The sequence below is a fragment of the Phyllobates terribilis genome, unplaced genomic scaffold (genome assembly GCF_046119375.1).
Source record: "Phyllobates terribilis strain yellow unplaced genomic scaffold, ASM4611937v1 Scaffold_7__3_contigs__length_470593459, whole genome shotgun sequence".
Lineage (NCBI taxonomy): Eukaryota > Metazoa > Chordata > Amphibia > Anura > Dendrobatidae > Phyllobates > Phyllobates terribilis.
Window position 1 is genome coordinate 16745365 of NW_027362767.1, and position 23790 is coordinate 16769154.

Consider the following 23790-nt stretch of genomic DNA (forward strand, 5'->3'; position numbering starts at 1 on the left):
CTCACTTCCTCCTTTGGTCTTACCCAGTGGTCTTCCACACCCACCCACAAAGACGGCCACACGCTGGACCTCATCTTCACCCGCCTCTGTTCCCTATCTAACCTCTCTAACTCACCTCTCCCTCTCTCTGACCACAACCTACTCACATTCTCTTCTCTCTCCTCCCCGGGGCAACAATCCCCACTCCACAAACTTGAATACCCTCGTAGAAATCTCAAACACCTTGACCTACACTCTCTCTCTGAATCCCTCCTCCCTCTTACAGACATTAGTTCCTTACATGATGCAGATGCTGCTGCCACTTTATACAACACCACAACAGCTGCAGCTCTCGATTCGGTCGCCCCCCTCATGCATACCAAGACTCGCACAATCAACAGACAACCCTGGCACACCAGCCTAACTAAAGAACTGCGACGGGCCTCCAGGGCTGCTGAACGTAGATGGAAAAGGTCCCACTCCCATGAGCACTTCATCGCATTCAAACAGTCCCTCACTACCTTCAAGTCCACACTCACTGCAGCAAAACAAACATACTTCACATCTCTCATATCCTCCCTGTCCCACAACCCCAAACAACTATTCAACACCTTCAATTCTCTCCTCCGTCCCCCAGTGCCTCCTCCCTCTCCTCTTATTTCAGCCGAAGACTTTGCCTCATTCTTCAAGCAGAAGATTGACACCATCAGACAAAGCTTTTGCCTAAAGCCCCCACAGCCCCTCCCCACACCTACTCAACCCTCCTCCTCCAAAACTACATTCTCCACCATTTCTGAAGATCAACTTTCCTCCTTACTCTCCAAATCACACCTCACCACCTGTAAACTTGACCCAATCCCGTCCCACCTCATCCCAAACCTTACCACTATCTTCATCCCAGCCCTAGCCCACCTCTTCAACCTGTCACTAACAACTGGTGTCTTCCCCTCATGTTTCAAACATGCCTCAATCACACCCATCCTCAAAAAGCCCTCCCTTGACCCATCCTCTGTGTCTAGCTATCGCCCCATATCACTTCTCCCCTATGCCTCAAAACTACTGGAACAACATGTCCATTCTGAACTGTCCTCCCACCTCTCCTCCTGCTCCCTCTTTGACCGCCTACAATCTAGTTTCCGACCGCACCATTCTACTGAAACTGCACTGACTAAAGTCACAAACGACCTACTAACCGCCAAATCTAAGCGACACTACTCTGTCCTCCTCCTCCTAGACCTGTCATCTGCCTTTGACACAGTGGACCATTCCCTCTTACTACAGACTCTCTCATCTCTCGGCATCACAGACTTGGCCCTATCCTGGATCTCCTCATACCTAACAGACCGGACATTCAGTGTCTCCCACTCACACACCACCTCTTCATCTCGCCCCCTATCTGTCGGTGTCCCCCAAGGTTCAGTTCTAGGACCCCTGCTCTTCTCCATCTACACCTTAGGCCTGGGACAGCTCATAGAGTCTCATGGCTTTCATTATCACCTCTATGCTGATGACACACAGATCTACCTCTCTGGACCCGATATCACCTCCGTATTAACCAAAATCCCACAATGTCTGTCTGCTATTTCATCCTTCTTCTCTGCTAGATTTCTAAAACTTAACATGGACAAAACAGAATTCATCATCTTTCCGCCATCTCATTCAACCCTCCCAACTGACCTATCCATCATCGTCAATGGCTGCCCACTCTCCCCAGTCCCTCAAGCTCGCTGCCTCGGGGTAACCCTGGACTCGGAACTCTCCTTCAAACCACATATCCAAGCCCTTTCCACTTCCTGCCGACTCCAACTTAAAAATATCTCCCGGATCCGCACATTCCTAAACCATGAATCTGCAAAAACACTAGTGCACGCCCTCATCATCTCCCGCCTTGACTACTGCAACCTCCTGCTCTGTGGCCTCCCCTCTAACACTCTCGCACCCCTCCAATCTATCATAAACTCTGCTGCTCGACTAATCAACCTGTCCCCCCTCTATTCCCCGGCCTCTACTCTCTGTCAATCTCTTCACTGGCTCCCCATTGCTCAGAGACACCAGTTTAAAACCCTAACCATGACATACAAAGCCATTCACAACCTGTCTCCTCCATATATCTCCGACCTAGTCTCCCGTTACATACCTGCACGCAACCTCCGATCCTCACAAGATCTCCTGCTCTACTCCCCTCTTATCTCCTCCTCCCACAACCGTATACAAGATTTCTCCCGTGCTTCCGCCCTACTCTGGAACTCTCTACCCCAACGTATCAGACTCTCGCCTACCATGGAAACCTTCAAAAGGAACCTGAAGACCCACCTCTTCCGACAAGCCTACAACCTGCAGTAACCACCGCTCCACCATACCGCTGCACGACCAGCTCTACCCTCACCTACTGTATCCTCACCCATCCCTCGTAGATTGTGAGCCCTCGCGGGCAGGGTCCTCGCTCGGCCTGTACCAGTCGCTGTCACATTGTGTTCAAGATTATTGAAATTGTTCTTGTATTATACCCCCTTTTTCACATGTAAAGCGCCATGGAATAAATGACGCTATAATAATAAATAATAATAATAATAATAATAATAAAATTCTCCTGCCTCCAATAATATATACCTGACAGGAGCCAATACATTCTGCTGCCTCCAATAATATATACCTGACAGGAGCCCATACATTCTCCTGCCTCCAATAATATATACCTGACAGGAGCCAATACATTCTCCTGCCTCCAATAATATATACCTGACAGGAGCCCATACATTCTCCTGCCACCAATAATATATACCTAACAGGAGCCCATAGATTCTCCTGCCTCCAATAATATATACCTGACAGGAGCCCATAGATTCTCCTGCCTCCAATAATATATACCTGACAGGAGCCCATACATTCTGCTGCCTCAAATAATATATACCTGACAGGAGTCCATACATTCTGCTGCCTCAAATAATATATACCTGACAGGAGCCCATACATTCTGCTGCCTCCAATAATATATACCTGACAGGAGCCCAAACATTCTCCTGCCTCCAATAATATATACGTGACAGGAGCCCATACATTCTCCTGCCTCCAATAATATATACCTGACAGGAGCCCATAGATTCTCCTGCCTCCAATAATATATATCTGACAGGAGCCCATACATTCTGCTGCCTCCAATAATATATACCTGACAGGAGCCCATACATTCTCCTACCTCCAATAATATATACCTGACAGGAGCCCATACATTCTCCTGCCTCCAATAATATATACCGGACAGGAGCCCATATATTCTCCTACCTCAAATAATATATACCTAACAGGAGCCCAAACATTCTGCTGCCTCCAATAATATATACCTGACAGGAGCCCATACATTCTGCTGCCTCCAATAATATATACCTGACAGGAGCCCATACATTCTGCTGCCTCCAATAATATATACCTGACAGGAGCCCATACATTCTGCTGCCTCCAATAATATATACCTGACAGGAGCCCATACATTCTTCTGCCTCCAATAATATATACCTGACAGGAGCTCATACATTCTCCTGCCTCCAATAATATATACCTGACAGGAGCCCATAGATTCTCCTGTCTCCAATAATATATACCTGACAGGAGCTCATAGATTCTCCTGCCTCCAATAATATATACCTGACAGGAGCCCATACATTCTGCTGCCTCCAATAATATATACCTGACAGGAGCCCATACATTCTGCTGCCTCCAATAATATATACCTGACAGGAGCCCATACATTCTGCTGCCTCCAATAATATATACCTTACAGGAGTCCATACATTCTGCTGGCTCCAATAATATATACCTGACAGGAGTCCATACATTCTCCTGCATCCAATAATATATACCTGACAGGAGCCCATACATTCTCCTGCATCCAATAATATATACCTGACAGGAGCCCATACATTCTCCTGCCTCCAATAATATATACCTGACAGGAGCCCATACATTCTGCTGCCTCCAATAATATATACCTGACAGGAGCCCATAGATTCTCCTGCCTCCAATAATATATACCTGACAGGAGCCCATACATTCTCCTGTCTCCAATAATATATACCAGACAGGAGCCCATACATTCTCCTGCCTTCAATAATATATACCTGACAGGAGCCCATAGATTCTGCTGTCTCCAATAATATATACCTGACAGGAGAGCATACATTCTGCTGACTACCATAATATATACCTGACAGGAGCCCATACATTCTACTACCTCCAATAATATATACCTGACAGGAGCCCATACATTCTCCTGCCTCCAATACTATATACCTGACAGGAGCCCATACATTCTCCTGCCTCCAATAATATATACCTGACAGGAGCCTATACATTCTCCTGCCTCCAATAATATATACCTGACAGGAGCGAATACATTCTCCTGCCTCCAATAATATATACCTGACAGGAGCCCATACATTCTCCTGCCTCCAATAATATATACCTGACAGGAGCCCATACATTCTCCTGCCTCCAATAATATATACCTGACAGGAGCCCATACATTCTCCTGCCTCCAATAATATATACCTGACAGGAGCCCATACATTCTCCTGCCTCCAATAATATATACCTGACAGGAACCCATAGATTCTGCTGCCTCCAATAATATATACCTGACAGGAGCCCATACATTCTCCTGCCTCCAATAATATATACCTGATAGGAGCCCATACATTCTCCTGCCTCCAATAATATATACCCAACAGGAGCCCATACATTCTCCTGCCTCCAATAATATATACCTGACAGGAGCCCATACATTCTCCTGCCTCCAATAATATATACCTGACAGGAGCCCATACATTCTGCTGCCTCCAATAATATATACCTGACAGGAGCCCATACATTCTGCTGCCTCCAATAATATATACCTGACAGGAGCGCATACATTCTCCTGCCTCCAATAATATATACCTGACAGGAGCCCATACATTCTCCTGCCTCCAATAATATATACCTGACAGGAGCCCATACATTCCCCTGCCTCCGATAATATATACCTGACAGGAGCCTATACATTCTCCTGCCTCCAATAATATATACCTGACAGGAGCGAATACATTCTCCTGCCTCCGATAATATATACCTGACAGGAGCCCATACATTCTCCTGCCTCCAATAATATATACCTGACAGGAGCCTATACATTCTCCTGCCTCCAATAATATATACCTGACAGGAGCGAATACATTCTCCTGCCTCCAATAATATATACCTGACAGGAGTCCATACATTCTCCTGCCTCCAATAATATATACCTGACAGGAGCCCATACATTCTCCTGCCTCCAATAATATATACCTGACAGGAGCCCATACATTCTCCTGCCTCCAATAATATATACCTGACAGGAGCCTATACATTCTCCTGCCTCCAATAATATATACCTGACAGGAGCTGTAACATACCTGGCGGCGTCCTTGCATAGTGGTCCATCTCCCACTGTGCAAGAGCGCGCACTTGATCTCCAGTCCAGAATGTCTCTCTGGCTTCCCTCCATGCTGTCTGTTTGTGTCTGTTTCTGCTGCTTAAGGGCGGCGCCCGATCACTTCCTGCTTTTTGTACCTGCTGTGGGTCACACCCCTTGTGCGTCCTCAGCCTATTGCTGTCTGTCACCTGGTATATAGCTCAGCTGCTCCAATCAATCCCTGCCTGAGCATAGTGTTTCATTCAGTGTGTGCTTGCACTCTGAAGGTGCCAGGTCCCGTTCTGTGTTCTCTTGTCTGCCTTTCCTGGAGGCTGTATTTCCAGGCCTGTCTGAACACGCTCCTAGCCTGTTCCTCCCGCCTTCTAGGGGCTGATTACCTAGACCCGCTCCTGTATCTTGTCTGTCCTGTCTGAACACGCTCCTTGCCTGTTCGTCCTGCCTCTCTGGGGGCCGTATTCCCAGACCCGCTCCTGTATCCCTCTGCAGTGTCGGTCTCCTCCGTACACTCAGTTCCAGTCTGAACTCTCTCCTATCCTTTACCTGTTTTGCCTCTATGTCCGATGTCCGTTCCCTTCCTTTTTCTGCAGAGTCTGAACTCGTACCTAACTCCTGCTTGTTGTCTCTGTACTCCCGTTTGTGAGTTTGTGGTCCACTTGCTACTTCACTGCAAGTACCCTGTGGGTATCTGGCTCTGCCTTTCTCTTCCTGTCTGTTCCGTGTGAACAGAGCCCTGTCCCCCCTGCTCTGCCTTGCTCACCGCTCCGGCGGTTCTAGCCTGCTCTGACTCCTTTGCCCACTGCTCCGGTGGTTCTAGCCTGCTCTGACTCCTTTGCTCACCGCTCCGGCGGTTCTAGCCTGCTCTGACTCCTTTGCTCACCGCTCCGGCGGTTCTAGCCTGCTCTGACTCCTTTGCTCACCGCTCCGGCGGTTCTTGCCTGCTCTGACTCCTTTGCTCACCGCTCCGGCGGTTCTTGCCTGCTCTGACTCCTTTGCTCACCGCTCCGGCGGTTCTTGCCTGCTCTGACTCCTTTGCTCACCGCTCCGGCGGTTCTTGCCTGCTCTGACTCCTTTGCTCACCGCTCCGGCGGTTCTTGCCTGCTCTGACTCCTTTGCTCACCGCTCCGGCGGTTCTTGCCTGCTCTGACTCCTTTGCTCACCGCTCCGGCGGTTCTTGCCTGCTCTGACTCCTTTGCTCACCGCTCCGGCGGCTCTAGCCTGCTCTGACTCCTTTGCTCGCTGCTCCGGCAGCCTTGCTCCGCTCTGACCCTTTTGCTCACTGCTCCGGCAGTCTCGCTCCGCTCTTATCCTTTTGCTCACTGCTCCGGCAGTCTTGCTCCACTCTTGCTCACCGCTCCAGGCGGCCTCGTCCTGCTTTACTCTTGCTCACTGCTCCGGCAGTCTCGCTCAGCTCTGACCCTTTGCTCACCGCTCCTGGCGGCCTTGTCCTGCTCTACTCATGCTCACCGCTCCAGGCGGTCTTGTCCTGCCCTGTTCTCGCTCACCTCTCTGGGCGTCCTCACTCTGCTGTGTTTGTCCGCCACATCTGTGGTTCTGTTCCTGAGTCCCAGTGTGTACTGGGTCCTATCCCGCCAGTGTCCCTACCTGCTAGTGCCTCCCTGTCTGCACTCTAGCTGTGCTTGCCTGTACCCCTCTGCCTGTATTGTTCCTGAGTCCCAGTGTGTACTGGGTCCTATCCCGCCTGTGTTCCTACCTGCTAGTGCCTCCCTGTCTGCACTCTAGCTGTGCTTGCCTGTACCCCCCTGCCTGCATACCCGCCTGCCTGCATACCAGTCGTGCCTGCCTATACCCACCAGTCTGTGCGCCAGCCTAACCAGTCTGTTCCTGTATTCCCCTGTGTGGGTCAACAGCCGTGTCCGGGGTCTGTCCTGGAGTAGCACCTGGTCCCTCTGCTCGGTTCCTCCTTGGTGCACTGGCGTCGTATGCCGTCGTGCGACCCTGGTCGGATCGGGTGAATACCTAGTTACGCCCCTCCAGGCATTCACTCTCCGGCACGGTCCAGTGGAATCACTACAATCACACGCACACGCCGCTCAGCCCGGGCGTGTGCATTACAGCATGCTCAGGCCATGGTTCCCGTTGAGCCCCACGGCCTTCGCTCTCTGAGAAGTTTTCCAGCGAATACATGCATTAAAATAAATAAATAAAAAAAAATTTTTTCTTAGCTGAGTTCCAGGCAAATTACGCACCCGTCCAGATGGATCTATCTGCTCTCGTTCCTGCGGATCTGCTACGTTACTATGGGGATCCAAGACAAAGTCGTGCATTTGTGGAGCAATGCATGCTACACTTCAAGTTCTACCCTCTATGTTTTCCCACCGATCGGGTTAAGGTGGCATTCATTATGTCTTACCTGGCGGGTGATGCCTTGGAATGGATCAACCCCCTATATGAAACACAGGATCCGATCCTCCTGGACCTAATGGCCTTCCTGGTGGCCTTTCTAATGGTCTTTGATGATCCTAACCCGGAGGCTCCTGCTGAAGCTTCACTTCCCAATATCCCGGAGCAACCCCGATGGGTAATGTGTGTGGGTAGCGCAATAGTCCTCCAGCCCAATGAGACTACTGCCCACCCAGAATCCTCACAGGGTGATTACGCTTTCCGGAATACTTCTCCCAACCTCAAGAGGCAGTCCAGACGTGCTAGACGTAGAGGCAAGCCGTCACGCCAGGGTCTGTCCTCCCTGAGACCTCCTGACCCCAACCTTGAAGTCCCTACTGAAGCTTCATCTCCCTGTATCCCGGAGAAGCCCCAACGGGTAATGTGCGTGGGTAGTGCACCGGTTCTCCTGCCCGAAGAGACTTCTGCCCATCCAGACTCCACACAGGAGAACTTCCTGCACCAGGCATCAGATGCTTCACCCACTTTAACCGGTGTGCATGTCCAAGGATGCTCCAAAGCTGTGGTTACCTCAGAGTCTGTGCACCTCTACTACCTGGCGGAGGACCCCCTGTTGCCTCCTGAATCCTCCGGGATACCACTCGATGACAAATGGAGAGAGACTTCTCTACACCCGGTACTCGATACTTTGTCCGCTTCGTCCTGTGAGCCTGACAATGGGTACCCCAAAGTGGTAGTTACGCCCGAGTCTCTACACCCCTCCGACCAGGCGGAGGACCTCCAGTTGTCTCCAGAACCCTTCGGGGTGCTACCTGGTAGCGGAAGGACAGAGACCCTCCTATACTCTGTACCTGATACCTCGCTCGCTTCGTCCAGTGAGTCCAACCTAGTGTACTCCGAAGCAGAGGTTACTCCCGAGTCTCTACACCCCTCTGACCAGGCGGAGGACCTCCAGTTGTCTCCAGAACCCTTCTGGGTGCCACCTGGTGGTGAATGGACAGAGACTTTCCTATATCCTGGATCTGATACCTCGCTTGCTTCGTCCAGTGAGTCCGACCTAGTGTACTCTGAAGCAGAGGTTACCCGTGAGTCTCTACACCCCTCTGACCAGGCGGAGGACCGCCAGTTGTCTCCAGAACCCTTCGGGGTGCCACCTGGTGGTGAATGGACAGAGACTTTCCTATACTCGGTACCCGATACCTCGCCTGCTTCGTCCAGTGAGTCCGACCTAGTGTACTCTGAAGCAGATGTTTTCTCTGAGCCTCTGCACTCTTCTGACCCGGCGGAGGACCTCCAGTTGTTTCCTGAATCCTCCGGGGTACCACCAGATAACAAAGAGACAGTGACTTTTCCTCATTATGTACCTGATAACCCGTCTATTTCTTCCTGTGAGCTTGACAAGATGTACCTCGAAGCAGAGATTACCCCCAAGTCTCTGTCCCCCTCCAACCCGGTGAAGGACTTCCAGTTGTCTCCTGTACCCTCTGGGGTGCCACCTGAAAATATGTGGAGAGAAACTTCCTTGTGTGCTGTTCCTGGTACTCCACCCGTTTCGTCTGTTGCTGAGGATGGCTGGATAGGAGGTAGCATCCTAGCTAACCAGATGAGATCAGTTTTTCCTGTGGACAGTGGAAGTGATCTCCTTGAAGTGAACGACTGGTCCTCGAGTTCCCTGCGGAAGATTCTGGCAGGCCTGAAGAAGAGGGGGCGTAAGGGGGGGGGTACTGTAACATACCTGGCGGCGTCCTTGCATAGTGGTCCATCTCCCACTGTGCAAGAGCGCGCACTTGATCTCCAGTCCAGAATGTCTCTCTGGCTTCCCTCCATGCTGTCTGTTTGTGTCTGTTTCTGCTGCTTAAGGGCGGCGCCCGATCACTTCCTGCTTTTTGTACCTGCTGTGGGTCACACCCCTTGTGCGTCCTCAGCCTATTGCTGTCTGTCACCTGGTATATAGCTCAGCTGCTCCAATCAATCCCTGCCTGAGCATAGTGTTTCATTCAGTGTGTGCTTGCACTCTGAAGGTGCCAGGTCCCGTTCTGTGTTCTCTTGTCTGCCTTTCCTGGAGGCTGTATTTCCAGGCCTGTCTGAACACGCTCCTAGCCTGTTCCTCCCGCCTTCTAGGGGCTGATTACCTAGACCCGCTCCTGTATCTTGTCTGTCCTGTCTGAACACGCTCCTTGCCTGTTCGTCCCGCCTCTCTGGGGGCCGTATTCCCAGACCCGCTCCTGTATCCCTCTGCAGTGTCGGTCTCCTCCGTACACTCAGTTCCAGTCTGAACTCTCTCCTATCCTTTACCTGTTTTGCCTCTATGTCCGATGTCCGTTCCCTTCCTTTTTCTGCAGAGTCTGAACTCGTACCTAACTCCTGCTTGTTGTCTCTGTACTCCCGTTTGTGAGTTTGTGGTCCACTTGCTACTTCACTGCAAGTACCCTGTGGGTATCTGGCTCTGCCTTTCTCTTCCTGTCTGTTCCGTGTGAACAGAGCCCTGTCCCCCCTGCTCTGCCTTGCTCACCGCTCCGGCGGTTCTAGCCTGCTCTGACTCCTTTGCCCACTGCTCCGGTGGTTCTAGCCTGCTCTGACTCCTTTGCTCACCGCTCCGGCGGTTCTAGCCTGCTCTGACTCCTTTGCTCACCGCTCCGGCGGTTCTAGCCTGCTCTGACTCCTTTGCTCACCGCTCCGGCGGTTCTTGCCTGCTCTGACTCCTTTGCTCACCGCTCCGGCAGTTCTTGCCTGCTCTGACTCCTTTGCTCACCGCTCCGGCGGTTCTTGCCTGCTCTGACGCCTTTGCTCACCGCTCCGGCGGTTCTTGCCTGCTCTGACTCCTTTGCTCACCGCTCCGGCGGTTCTTGCCTGCTCTGACTCCTTTGCTCACCGCTCCGGCGGTTCTTGCCTGCTCTGACTCCTTTGCTCACCGCTCCGGCGGTTCTAGCCTGCTCTGACTCCTTTGCTCGCTGCTCCGGCAGCCTTGCTCCGCTCTGACCCTTTTGCTCACTGCTCCGGCAGTCTCGCTCCGCTCTTATCCTTTTGCTCACTGCTCCGGCAGTCTTGCTCCACTCTTGCTCACCGCTCCAGGCGGCCTCGTCCTGCTTTACTCTTGCTCACTGCTCCGGCAGTCTCGCTCAGCTCTGACCCTTTGCTCACCGCTCCTGGCGGCCTTGTCCTGCTCTACTCATGCTCACCGCTCCAGGCGGTCTTGTCCTGCCCTGTTCTCGCTCACCTCTCTGGGCGTCCTCACTCTGCTGTGTTTGTCCGCCACATCTGTGGTTCTGTTCCTGAGTCCCAGTGTGTACTGGGTCCTATCCCGCCAGTGTCCCTACCTGCTAGTGCCTCCCTGTCTGCACTCTAGCTGTGCTTGCCTGTACCCCTCTGCCTGTATTGTTCCTGAGTCCCAGTGTGTACTGGGTCCTATCCCGCCTGTGTTCCTACCTGCTAGTGCCTCCCTGTCTGCACTCTAGCTGTGCTTGCCTGTACCCCCCTGCCTGCATACCCGCCTGCCTGCATACCAGTCGTGCCTGCCTATACCCACCAGTCTGTGCGCCAGCCTAACCAGTCTGTTCCTGTATTCCCCTGTGTGGGTCAACAGCCGTGTCCGGGGTCTGTCCTGGAGTAGCACCTGGTCCCTCTGCTCGGTTCCTCCTTGGTGCACTGGCGTCGTATGCCGTCGTGCGACCCTGGTCGGATCGGGTGAATACCTAGTTACGCCCCTCCAGGCATTCACTCTCCGGCACGGTCCAGTGGAATCACTACAATCACACGCACACGCCGCTCAGCCCGGGCGTGTGCATTACAGGAGCCCATACATTCTCCTGCCTCCAATAATATATACCTGACAGGAGCCCATACATTCTGCTGCCTCCAATAATATATACCTGACAGGAGCCCATAGATTCTGCTGCCTCCAATAATATATACCTGACAGGAGACAATAGATTCTCCTGCCTCCAATAATATATACCTGACAGGAGCCCATAGATTCTCCTGCCTCCAATAATATATACCTGACAGGAGCCCATAGATTCCGCTGCCTCCAATAATATAAAGGTGACAGGAGCCCATAGATTCTGCTGCCTCCAATAATATATACCTGATAGGAGCCCATACATTCTCCTGCCTCCAATAATATATACCCGACAGGAGCCCATACATTCTCCTGCCTCCAATAATATATACCTGACAGGAGCCCATACATTCTCCTGCCTCCAATAATATATACCTGACAGGAGCCCATACATTCTGCTGCCTCCAATAATATATACCTGACAGGAGCCCATACATTCTGCTGCCTCCAATAATATATACCTGACAGGAGCGCATACATTCTCCTGCCTCCAATAATATATACCTGACAGGAGCCCATACATTCTCCTGCCTCCAATAATATATACCTGACAGGAGCCCATACAGTCTCCTGCCTCCGATAATATATACCTGACAGGAGCCCATACATTCTGCTGCCTCCAATAATATATACCTGACAGGAGCCCATACATTCTCCTACCTCCAATAATATATACCTGACAGGAGCCCATACATTCTGCTGCCTCCAATAATATATACCTGACAGGAGCCCATACATTCTGCTGCCTCCAATAATATATACCTGACAGGAGCCCATACATTCTCCTGCCTCCAATATTATATACCTGACAGGAGCCCATACATTCTGCTGCCTCCAATAATATATACCTAACAGGAGCGAATACATTCTCCTGCCTCCAATAATATATACCTGACAGGAGCCCATACATTCTCCTGCCTCCAATAATATATACCTGACAGGAGCCCATACATTCTGCTGCCTCCAATAATATATACCTGACAGGAGCCCATAGATTCTGCTGCCTCCAATAATATATACCTGACAGGAGCCCATACATTCTGCTGCCTCCAATAATATATACCTAACAGGAGCCCATACATTCTGCTGCCTCCAATAATATATACCTGACAGGAGCCCATACATTCTGCTGCCTCCAATAATATATACCTGACAGGAGCCCATACATTCTCCTGCCTCCAATAATATATATCTGACAGGAGCCTATACATTCTGCTGCCTCCAATAATATATACCTGACAGGAGCCCATAGATTCTCCTGCCTCCAATAATATATACCTGACAGGAGCCCATAGATTCTCCTGCCTCCAATAATATATACCTGACAGGAGCCCATAGATTCTGCTGCCTCCAATAATATAAAGGTGACAGGAGCCCATAGATTCTGCTGCCTCCAATAATATATACCTGACAGGAGCCCATACATTCTGCTGCCTCCAATAATATATACCTGACAGGAGCCCATACATTCTGCTGCCTCCAATAATATATACCTGACAGGAGCCCATACATTCTCCTGCCTCCAATAATATATACCTGACAGGAGCCCATACATTCTCCTGCCTCCAATAATATATACCTGACAGGAGCCCATACATTCTCCTGCCTCCAATAATATATACCTGACAGGAGCCCATACATTCTACTGCCTCCAATAATATATACCTGACAGGAGCCCATAGATTCTCCTGCCTCCAATAATATATACCTCACAGGAGCCCATACATTCTGCTGGCTCCAATAATATACACCTGACAGGAGCCCATACATTCTGCTGGCTCCAATAATATATACCTGACAGGAGCCCATAGATTCTGCTGCCTCTAATAATATATACCTGACAGGAGCCCATAGATTCTGCTGCCTCTAATAATATATACCTGACAGGAGCCCATACATTCTCCTGCCTCCAATAATATATACCTGACAGGAGCCCATACATTCTCCTGTCTCCAATAATATATACCTGACAGGAGCCCATACATTCTCCTGCCTCCAATAATATATACCTGACAGGAGCCCATACATTCTGCTGCCTCCAATAATATATACCTGACAGGAGCCCATACATTCTGCTGGCTCCAATAAAATATACCTGACAGGAGCCCATAGATTCTGCTGCCTCCAATAATATATACCTGACAGAAGCCCATACATTCTGCTGGCTCCAATAATATATACCTGACAGGAGCCCATACTTTCTCCTGCCTCCAATAATATATACCTGACAGGAGCCCATACATTCTCCTGCCTCCAATAATATATACCTGACAGGAGCCCATACATTCTCCTGCCTCCAATAATATATACCTGACAGGACCCCATACATTCTGCTGCCTCCAATAATATATACCTGACAGGAGCCCATACACTCTCCAACCTCCAATAATATATACCTGACAGGAGTCCATACACTCTGCTGCATCCAATAATATATACCTGACAGGAGCCCATACATTATCCTGCCTCCAATAATATACACCTGACAGGAGCCCATACATTCTCCTGCCTCCAATAATATATACCTGACAGGAGCCCATACATTCTCCTACCTCCAATAATATATACCTGACAGGAGCCCATACATTCTGCTGCCTCCAATAATATATACCTGACAGGAGCCAATACATTCTCCTGCCTCCAATAATATATACCTGACAGGAGCCCATACATTCTCCTGCCTCCAGTAATATATACCTGACAGAAGCCCATACATTCTCCTGCCTCCAATAATATATACCTGACAGGAGCCCATACATTCTCCTGCCTCCAGTAATATATACCTGACAGGAGCCCATACATTCTCCTGCCTCCAATAATATATACCTGACAGGAGCCCATACATTCTCCTGCCTCCAATAATATATACCTGACAGGAGCCCATACATTCTCCAGCTTCCAATAATATATACCTGACAGGAGCCCATACATTCTCCTGCCTCCAATAATATATACCTGACAGGAGCACATACATTTTCTGCCTCCAATAATATATTCCTGACAAGAGCACATACATTCTCCTGCCTCCAATAATATATACCTGACAGGAGCCCATACATTCTCCTGCCTCCAATAATATATACGTGACAGGAGCCCATACATTCTCCTGCCTCCAATAATATTTACCTGCCAGGAGCCCATACATTCTCCTGCCTCCAATAATATTTACCTGACAGGAGCCCATACATTCTCCTGCCTCCAATAATATATACCGGACAGGAGCCCATATATTCTCCTGCCTCAAATAATATATACCTAACAGGAGCCCATACATTCTGCTGCCTCCAATAATATATACCTGACAGGAGCCCATACATTCTGCTGTCTCCAATAATATATACCTGACAGGAGCCCATACATTCTGCTGCCTCCAATAATATATACCTGACAGGAGCCCATAGATTCTCCTGCCTCCAATAATATATACCTGACAGGAGCCCATACATTCTGCTGCCTCCAATAATATATACCTGAGAGGAGCCCATATATTCTGCTGCCTCCATTAATATATACCTGACAGGAGCTCATACATTCTCCTGCCTAGAATAATATATACCTGACAGGAGCCCATAGATTCTCCTGCCTCCAATAATATATACCTGACAGGAGCCCATAGATTCTGCTGCCTCCAATAATATATACCTGACAGGAGCCCATACATTCTCCTGCCTCCAATAATATATACCTGACAGGAGCCCATACATTCTCCTGCCTCCAATAATATATACCTGACAGGAGCCCATACATTCTCCTGCCTCCAATAATATATACGTGACAGGAGCCCATACATTCTCCTGCCTCCAATAATATTTACCTGACAGGAGCCCATACATTCTCCTGTCTCCAATAATATTTACCTGACAGGAGCCCATACAATCTCCTGCCTCCAATAATATATACCGGACAGGAGCCCATATATTCTCCTGCCTCAAATAATATATACCTGACAGGAGCCCATACATTCTGCTGCCTCCAATAATATATACCTGACAGGAGCCCATACATTCTGCTGCCTCCAATAATATATACCTGACAGGAGCCCATACATTCTGCTGCCTCCAATAATATATACCTGACAGGAGCCCATACATTCTGCTGCCTCCAATAATATATACCTGACAGGAGCCCATAGATTCTCCTGCCTCCAATAATATATACCTGACAGGAGCCCATACATTCTGCTGCCTCCAATAATATATACCTGAGACGAGCCCATACATTCTTCTGCCTCCAATAATATATACATGACAGGAGCTCATACATTCTCCTGCCTCCAATAATATATACCTGACAGGAGCCCATAGATTCTCCTGCCTCCAATAATATATACCTGACAGGAGCCCATAGATTCTGCTGCCTCCAATAATATATACCTGACAGGAGCCCATACATTCTCCTGCCTCCAATAATATATACCTGACAGGAGCCCATACATTCTCCTGCCTCCAATAATATATACCTGACAGGAGCCCATAGATTCTCCTGCCTCCAATAATATATACCTGACAGGAGCCCATACATTCTGCTGCCTCCAATAATATATACCTGACAGGAGCCCATACATTTTCCTGCCTCCAATAATATATACCTGACAGGAGCCCATTCATTCTGCTGCCTCCAATAATATATACCTGACAGGAACCCATTCATTCTGCTGCCTCCAATAATATATACCTGACAGGAGCCCATACATTTTCCTGCCTCCAATAATATATACCTGACAGGAACCCATACATTCTGCTGCCTCCAATAATATATACCTGACAGGAGCCCATAGATTCTCCTGCCTCCAATAATATATACCTGACAGGAGCACATACATTCTGCTGCCTCCAATAATATATACCTGACAGGAGCCCATACATTTTCCTGCCTCCAATAATATATACCTGACAGGAGCCCATTCATTCTGCTGCCTCCAATAATATATACCTGACAGGAGCCCATTCATTCTGCTGCCTCCAATAATATATACCTGACAGGAGCCCATACATTCTCCTGTCTCCAATAATATATACCTGACAGGAGCCCATACATTCTCCTGCCTCCAACAATATATACCTGACAGGAGCCCATAGATTCTGCTGTCTCCAATAATATATACGAGACAGGAGAGCATACATTCTGCTGACTACCATAATATATAACTGACAGGAGCCCATACATTCTACTACCTCCAATAATATATACCTGACAGGAGCCCATACATTCTCCTGCCTTCAATAATATATACCTGACAGGAGCCTATACATTCTCCTGCCTCCAATAATATATACCTGACAGGAGCCCATACATTCTGCTGCCTTCAATAATATATACCTGACAGGAGTCCATAGATTCTCCTGCCTCCAATAATATATACCTGACAGGAGCCCATACATTCTGCTGCCTCCAATAATATATACCTGAGAGGAGCCCATACATTCTGCTGCCTCCATTAATATATACCTGACAGGAGCTCATACATTCTCCTGCCTAGAATAATATATACCTGACAGGAGCCTATAGATTCTCCTGCCTCCAATAATATATACCTGACAGGAGCCCATAGATTCTGCTGCCTCCAATAATATATACCTGACAGGAGCCCATACATTCTCCTGCCTCCAATAATATATACCTGACAGGAGCCCATACATTCTCCTGCCTCCAATAATATATACGTGACAGGAGCCCATACATTCTCCTGCCTCCAATAATATTTACCTGACAGGAGCCCATACATTCTCCTGCCTCCAATAATATTTACCTGACAGGAGCCCATACATTCTCCTGCCTCCAATAATATATACCGGACAGGAGCCCATATATTCTCCTGCCTCAAATAATATATACCTAACAGGAGCCCATACATTCTGCTGCCTCCAATAATATATACCTGATAGGAGCCCATACATTCTGCTGCCTCCAATAATATATACCTGACAGGAGCCCATACATTCTGCTGCCTCCAATAATATATACCTGACAGGAGCCCATAGATTCTCCTGCCTCCAATAATATATACCTGACAGGAGCCCATACATTCTGCTGCCTCCAATAATATATACCTGAGACGAGCCCATACATTCTTCTGCCTCCAATAATATATACATGACAGGAGCTCATACATTCTCCTGCCTCCAATAATATATACCTGACAGGAGCCCATAGATTCTCCTGCCTCCAATAATATATACCTGACAGGAGCCCATAGATTCTGCTGCCTCCAATAATATATACCTGACAGGAGCCCATACATTCTCCTGCCTCCAATAATATATACCTGACAGGAGCCCATACATTCTCCTGCCTCCAATAATATATACCTGACAGGAGCCCATAGATTCTCCTGCCTCCAATAATATATACCTGACAGGAGCCCATACATTCTGCTGCCTCCAATAATATATACCTGACAGGAGCCCATACATTCTGCTGCCTCCAATAATATATACCTGACAGGAGCCCATAGATTCTCCTGCCTCCAATAATATATACCTGACAGGAGCCCATACATTCTGCTGCCTCCAATAATATATACCTGACAGGAGCCCATACATTTTCCTGCCTCCAATAATATATACCTGACAGGAGCCCATTCATTCTGCTGCCTCCAATAATATATACCTGACAGGAGCCCATTCATTCTGCTGCCTCCAATAATATATACCTGACAGGAGCCCATACATTCTCCTGTCTCCAATAATATATACCTGACAGGAGCCCATACATTCTCCTGCCTCCAACAATATATACCTGACAGGAGCCCATAGATTCTGCTGTCTCCAATAATATATACGAGACAGGAGAGCATACATTCTGCTGACTACCATAATATATAACTGACAGGAGCCCATACATTCTACTACCTCCAATAATATATACCTGACAGGAGCCCATACATTCTCCTGCCTTCAATAATATATACCTGACAGGAGCCTATACATTCTCCTGCCTCCAATAATATATACCTGACAGGAGCCCATACATTCTGCTGCCTTCAATAATATATACCTGACAGGAGCCCATACATTCTCCTGCCTCCAATAATATATACCTGACAGGAGCCCATACATTCTCCTGCCTCCAATAATATATACCTGACAGGAGTCCATACATTCTCCTGCCTCCAATAATATATACCTGACAGGAGCCCATACATTCTCCTGCCTCCAATAATATATACCTGACAGGAGTCCATACATTCTCCTGCCTCCAATAATATATACCTGACAGGAGTGCATACATTCTCCTGCCTCCAATAATATATACCTAGCAGGAGCCCATACATTCTCCTGCCTCCAATAATATATACCTGACAGGAGCCCATAGATTCTGCTGCCTCCAATAATATTTACCTGACAGGAGCCCATACATTCTACTACCTACAATAATATATACCTGACAGGAGCCCATACATTCTTCTGCCTCCAATAATATATACCTTGCAGGAGCCCTTACATTCTCCTGCCTCCAATAATATATACCTGACAGGAACCCATAGATTCTGCTGCCTCCAATAATATTTACCTGACAGGAGCCCATACATTCTCCTGCCTCCAATAATATATACCTGACAGGAGCCCATACATTCTCCTGCCTCCAATAATATATACCTGACAGGAGCCCGTACATTCTGCTGCCTCCAATAATATATACCTGACAGGAGCCCATAGATTCTGCTGCCTCCAATAATATATTCCTGACAGGAGCCCATACATTCTCCTACCTCCAATAATATATACCTGACAGGAGCCCATATATTCTCCTGCCTCAAATAATATATACCTGACATGAGCCTATACATTCTCCTGCCTCCAATAATATATACCTGACAGGAGCCCATACATTCTGCTGCCTCCAATAATATATACCTGACAGGAGCCCATACACTCTCCTGCCTCCAATAATATATACCTGACAGGAGCCCATACACTCTCCTGCCTCCAATAATATATACCTGACAGGAGCCCATACATTCTCCTGCCTCCAATAATATATACCTGACAGGAGCCCATACATTCTGCTGCCTCCAATAATATATACCTGACAGGAGCCCATACATTCTCCTGCCTCCAATAATATATACCTGACAGGAGCCCATACATTCTCCTGCCTCCAATAATATATACCTGACAGGAGCCCAAAGATTCTCCTGCCTCCAATAATATATACCTGACAGGAGCCCATACATTCTGCTGCCTCCAATAATATATACCTGACAGGAGCCCATACATTCTGCTGCCTCCAATAATATATACCTGACAGGAGCCCATACATTCTGCTGCCTCCAATAATATATACCCGACAGGAGCTCATACATTCTCCTGCCTCCAATAATATATACCTGACAGGAGCCCATACATTCTCCTGTCTCCAATAATATATACCTGACAGGAGCCCATACATTCTCCTGCCTCCAATAATATATACCTGACAGGAGCGCATACATTCTGCTGCCTCCAATAATATATACCTGACAGAAGCCCATAGATTCTCCTGCCTCCAATAATATATACCTGACAGGAGCCCATACATTCTCCTGCCTCCAATAATATATACCTGACAGGAGCCCATACATTCTCCTGCCTCCAATAATATATACCTGACAGGAGTCCATACATTCTCCTGCCTCCAATAATATATACCTGACAGGAGTGCATACATTCTCCTGCCTCCAATAATATATACCTAGCAGGAGCCCATACATTCTCCTGCCTCCAATAATATATACCTGACAGGAGCCCATAGATTCTGCTGCCTCCAATAATATTTACCTGACAGGAGCCCATACATTCTACTACCTACAATAATATATACCTGACAGGAGCCCATACATTCTTCTGCCTCCAATAATATATACCTTGCAGGAGCCCTTACATTCTCCTGCCTCCAATAATATATACCTGACAGGAGCCCATACATTCTGCTGCCTCCAATAATATTTACCTGACAGGAGCCCATACATTCTCCTGCCTCCAATAATATATACCTGACAGGAGCCCGTACATTCTGCTGCCTCCAATAATATATACCTAGCAGGAGCCCATACATTCTCCTGCCTCCAATAATATATACCTGACAGGAGCCCAAAGATTCTCCTGCCTCCAATAATATATACCTGACAGGAGCCCATACATTCTCCTGCCTCCAATAATATATACCTGACAGGAGCCCATACATTCTGCTGCCTCCAATAATATATACCTGACAGGAGCCCATACATTCTCCTGCCTCCAATAATATATACCTGACAGGAGCCCAAAGATTCTCCTGCCTCCAATAATATATACCTGACAGGAGCCCATACATTCTGCTGCCTCCAATAATATATACCTGACAGAAGCCCATACATTCTGCTGCCTCCAATAATATATACCTGACAGGAGCCCATACATTCTGCTGCCTCCAATAATATATACCCGACAGGAGCTCATACATTCTCCTGCCTCCAATAATATATACCTGACAGGAGCCCATACATTCTCCTGTCTCCAATAATATATACCTGACAGGAGCCCATACATTCTCCTGCCTCCAATAATATATACCTGACAGGAGCGCATACATTCTGCTGCCTCCAATAATATATACCTGACAGAAGCCCATAGATTCTCCTGCCTCCAATAATATATACCTGACAGGAGCCCATACATTCTCCTGTCTCCAATAATATATACCTGACAGGAGCCCATACATTCTGCTGCCTCCAATAATATATACCTGACAGGAGCCCATACACTCTCCTGCCTCCAATAATATATACCTGACAGGAGCCCATACATTCTGCTGCCTCCAATAATATATACCTGACAGGAGCCCATACATTCTCCTGCCTCCAATAATATATACCTGACAGGAGCCCATACATTCTGCTGCCTCCAATAATATATACCTGACAGGAGCCCATACATTCTCCTGCCTCCAATAATATATACCTGACAGGAGCCAATACATTCTCCTGCCTCCAATAATATATACCTGACAGGAGCCCATACATTCTCCTGCCTCCAATAATATATACCTGACAGGAGCCCATACATTCTGCTGCCTCCAATAATATATACCTGACAGGAGCCCATACATTCTGCTGCCTCCAATAATATATACCTGATAGGAGCCCATACATTCTGCTGCCTCCAATAATATATACCTGACAGGAGCCCATACATTCTGCTGCCTCCAATAATATATACCTGACAGGAGCCCATAGATTCTCCTGCCTCCAATAATATATACCTGACAGGAGCCCATACATTCTGCTGCCTCCAATAATATATACCTGAGACGAGCCCATACATTCTTCTGCCTCCAATAATATATACATGACAGGAGCTCATACATTCTCCTGCCTCCAATAATATATACCTGACAGGAGCCCATAGATTCTCCTGCCTCCAATAATATATACCTGACAGGAGCCCATAGATTCTGCTGCCTCCAATAATATATACCTGACAGGAGCCCATACATTCTCCTGCCTCCAATAATATATACCTGACAGGAGCCCATACATTCTCCTGCCTCCAATAATATATACCTGACAGGAGCCCATAGATTCTCCTGCCTCCAATAATATATACCTGACAGGAGCCCATACATTCTGCTGCCTTCAATAATATATACCTGACAGGAGCCCATACATTTTCCTGCCTCCAATAATATATACCTGACAGGAGCCCATTCATTCTGCTGCCTCCAATAATATATACCTGACAGGAACCCATTCATTCTGCTGCCTCCAATAATATATACCTGACAGGAGCCCATACATTTTCCTGCCTCCAATAATATATACCTGACAGGAACCCATACATTCTGCTGCCTCCAATAATATATACCTGACAGGAGCCCATAGATTCTCCTGCATCCAATAATATATACCTGACAGGAGCCCATACATTCTGCTGCCTCCAATAATATATACCTGACAGGAGCCCATACATTTTCCTGCCTCCAATAATATATACCTGACAGGAGCCCATTCATTCTGCTGCCTCCAATAATATATACCTGACAGGAGCCCATACATTCTCCTGTCTCCAATAATATATACCTGACAGGAGCCCATACATTCTCCTGCCTCCAACAATATATACCTGACAGGAGCCCATAGATTCTGCTGTCTCCAATAATATATACGAGACAGGAGAGCATACATTCTGCTGACTACCATAATATATAACTGACAGGAGCCCATACATTCTACTACCTCCAATAATATATACCTGACAGGAGCCCATACATTCTCCTGCCTTCAATAATATATACCTGACAGGAGCCTATACATTCTCCTGCCTCCAATAATATATACCTGACAGGAGCCCATACATTCTGCTGCCTTCAATAATATATACCTGACAGGAGCCCATACATTCTCCTGCCTCCAATAATATATACCTGACAGGAGCCCATACATTCTCCTGCCTCCAATAATATATACCTGACAGGAGTCCATACATTCTCCTGCCTCCAATAATATATACCTGACAGGAGCCCATACATTCTCCTGCCTCCAATAATATATACCTGACAGGAGTCCATACATTCTCCTGCCTCCAATAATATATACCTGACAGGAGTGCATACATTCTCCTGCCTCCAATAATATATACCTAGCAGGAGCCCATACATTCTCCTGCCTCCAATAATATATACCTGACAGGAGCCCATAGATTCTGCTGCCTCCAATAATATTTACCTGACAGGAGCCCATACATTCTACTACCTACAATAATATATACCTGACAGGAGCCCATACATTCTTCTGCCTCCAATAATATATACCTTGCAGGAGCCCATACATTCTCCTGCCTCCAATAATATATACCTGACAGGAGCCCATAGATTCTGCTGCCTCCAATAATATTTACCTGACAGGAGCCCATACATTCTCCTGCCTCCAATAATATATACCTGACAGGAGCCCGTACATTCTGCTGCCTCCAATAATATATACCTGACAGGAGCCCATAGATTCTGCTGCCTCCAATAATATATACCTGATAGGAGCCCATACATTCTCCTACCTCCAATAATATACACCTGACAGGAGCCCATATATTCTCCTGCCTCAAATAATATATACCTGACATGAGCCCATACATTCTCCTGCCTCCAATAATATATACCTGACAGGAGCCCATACATTCTGCTGCCTCCAATAATATATACCTGACAGGAG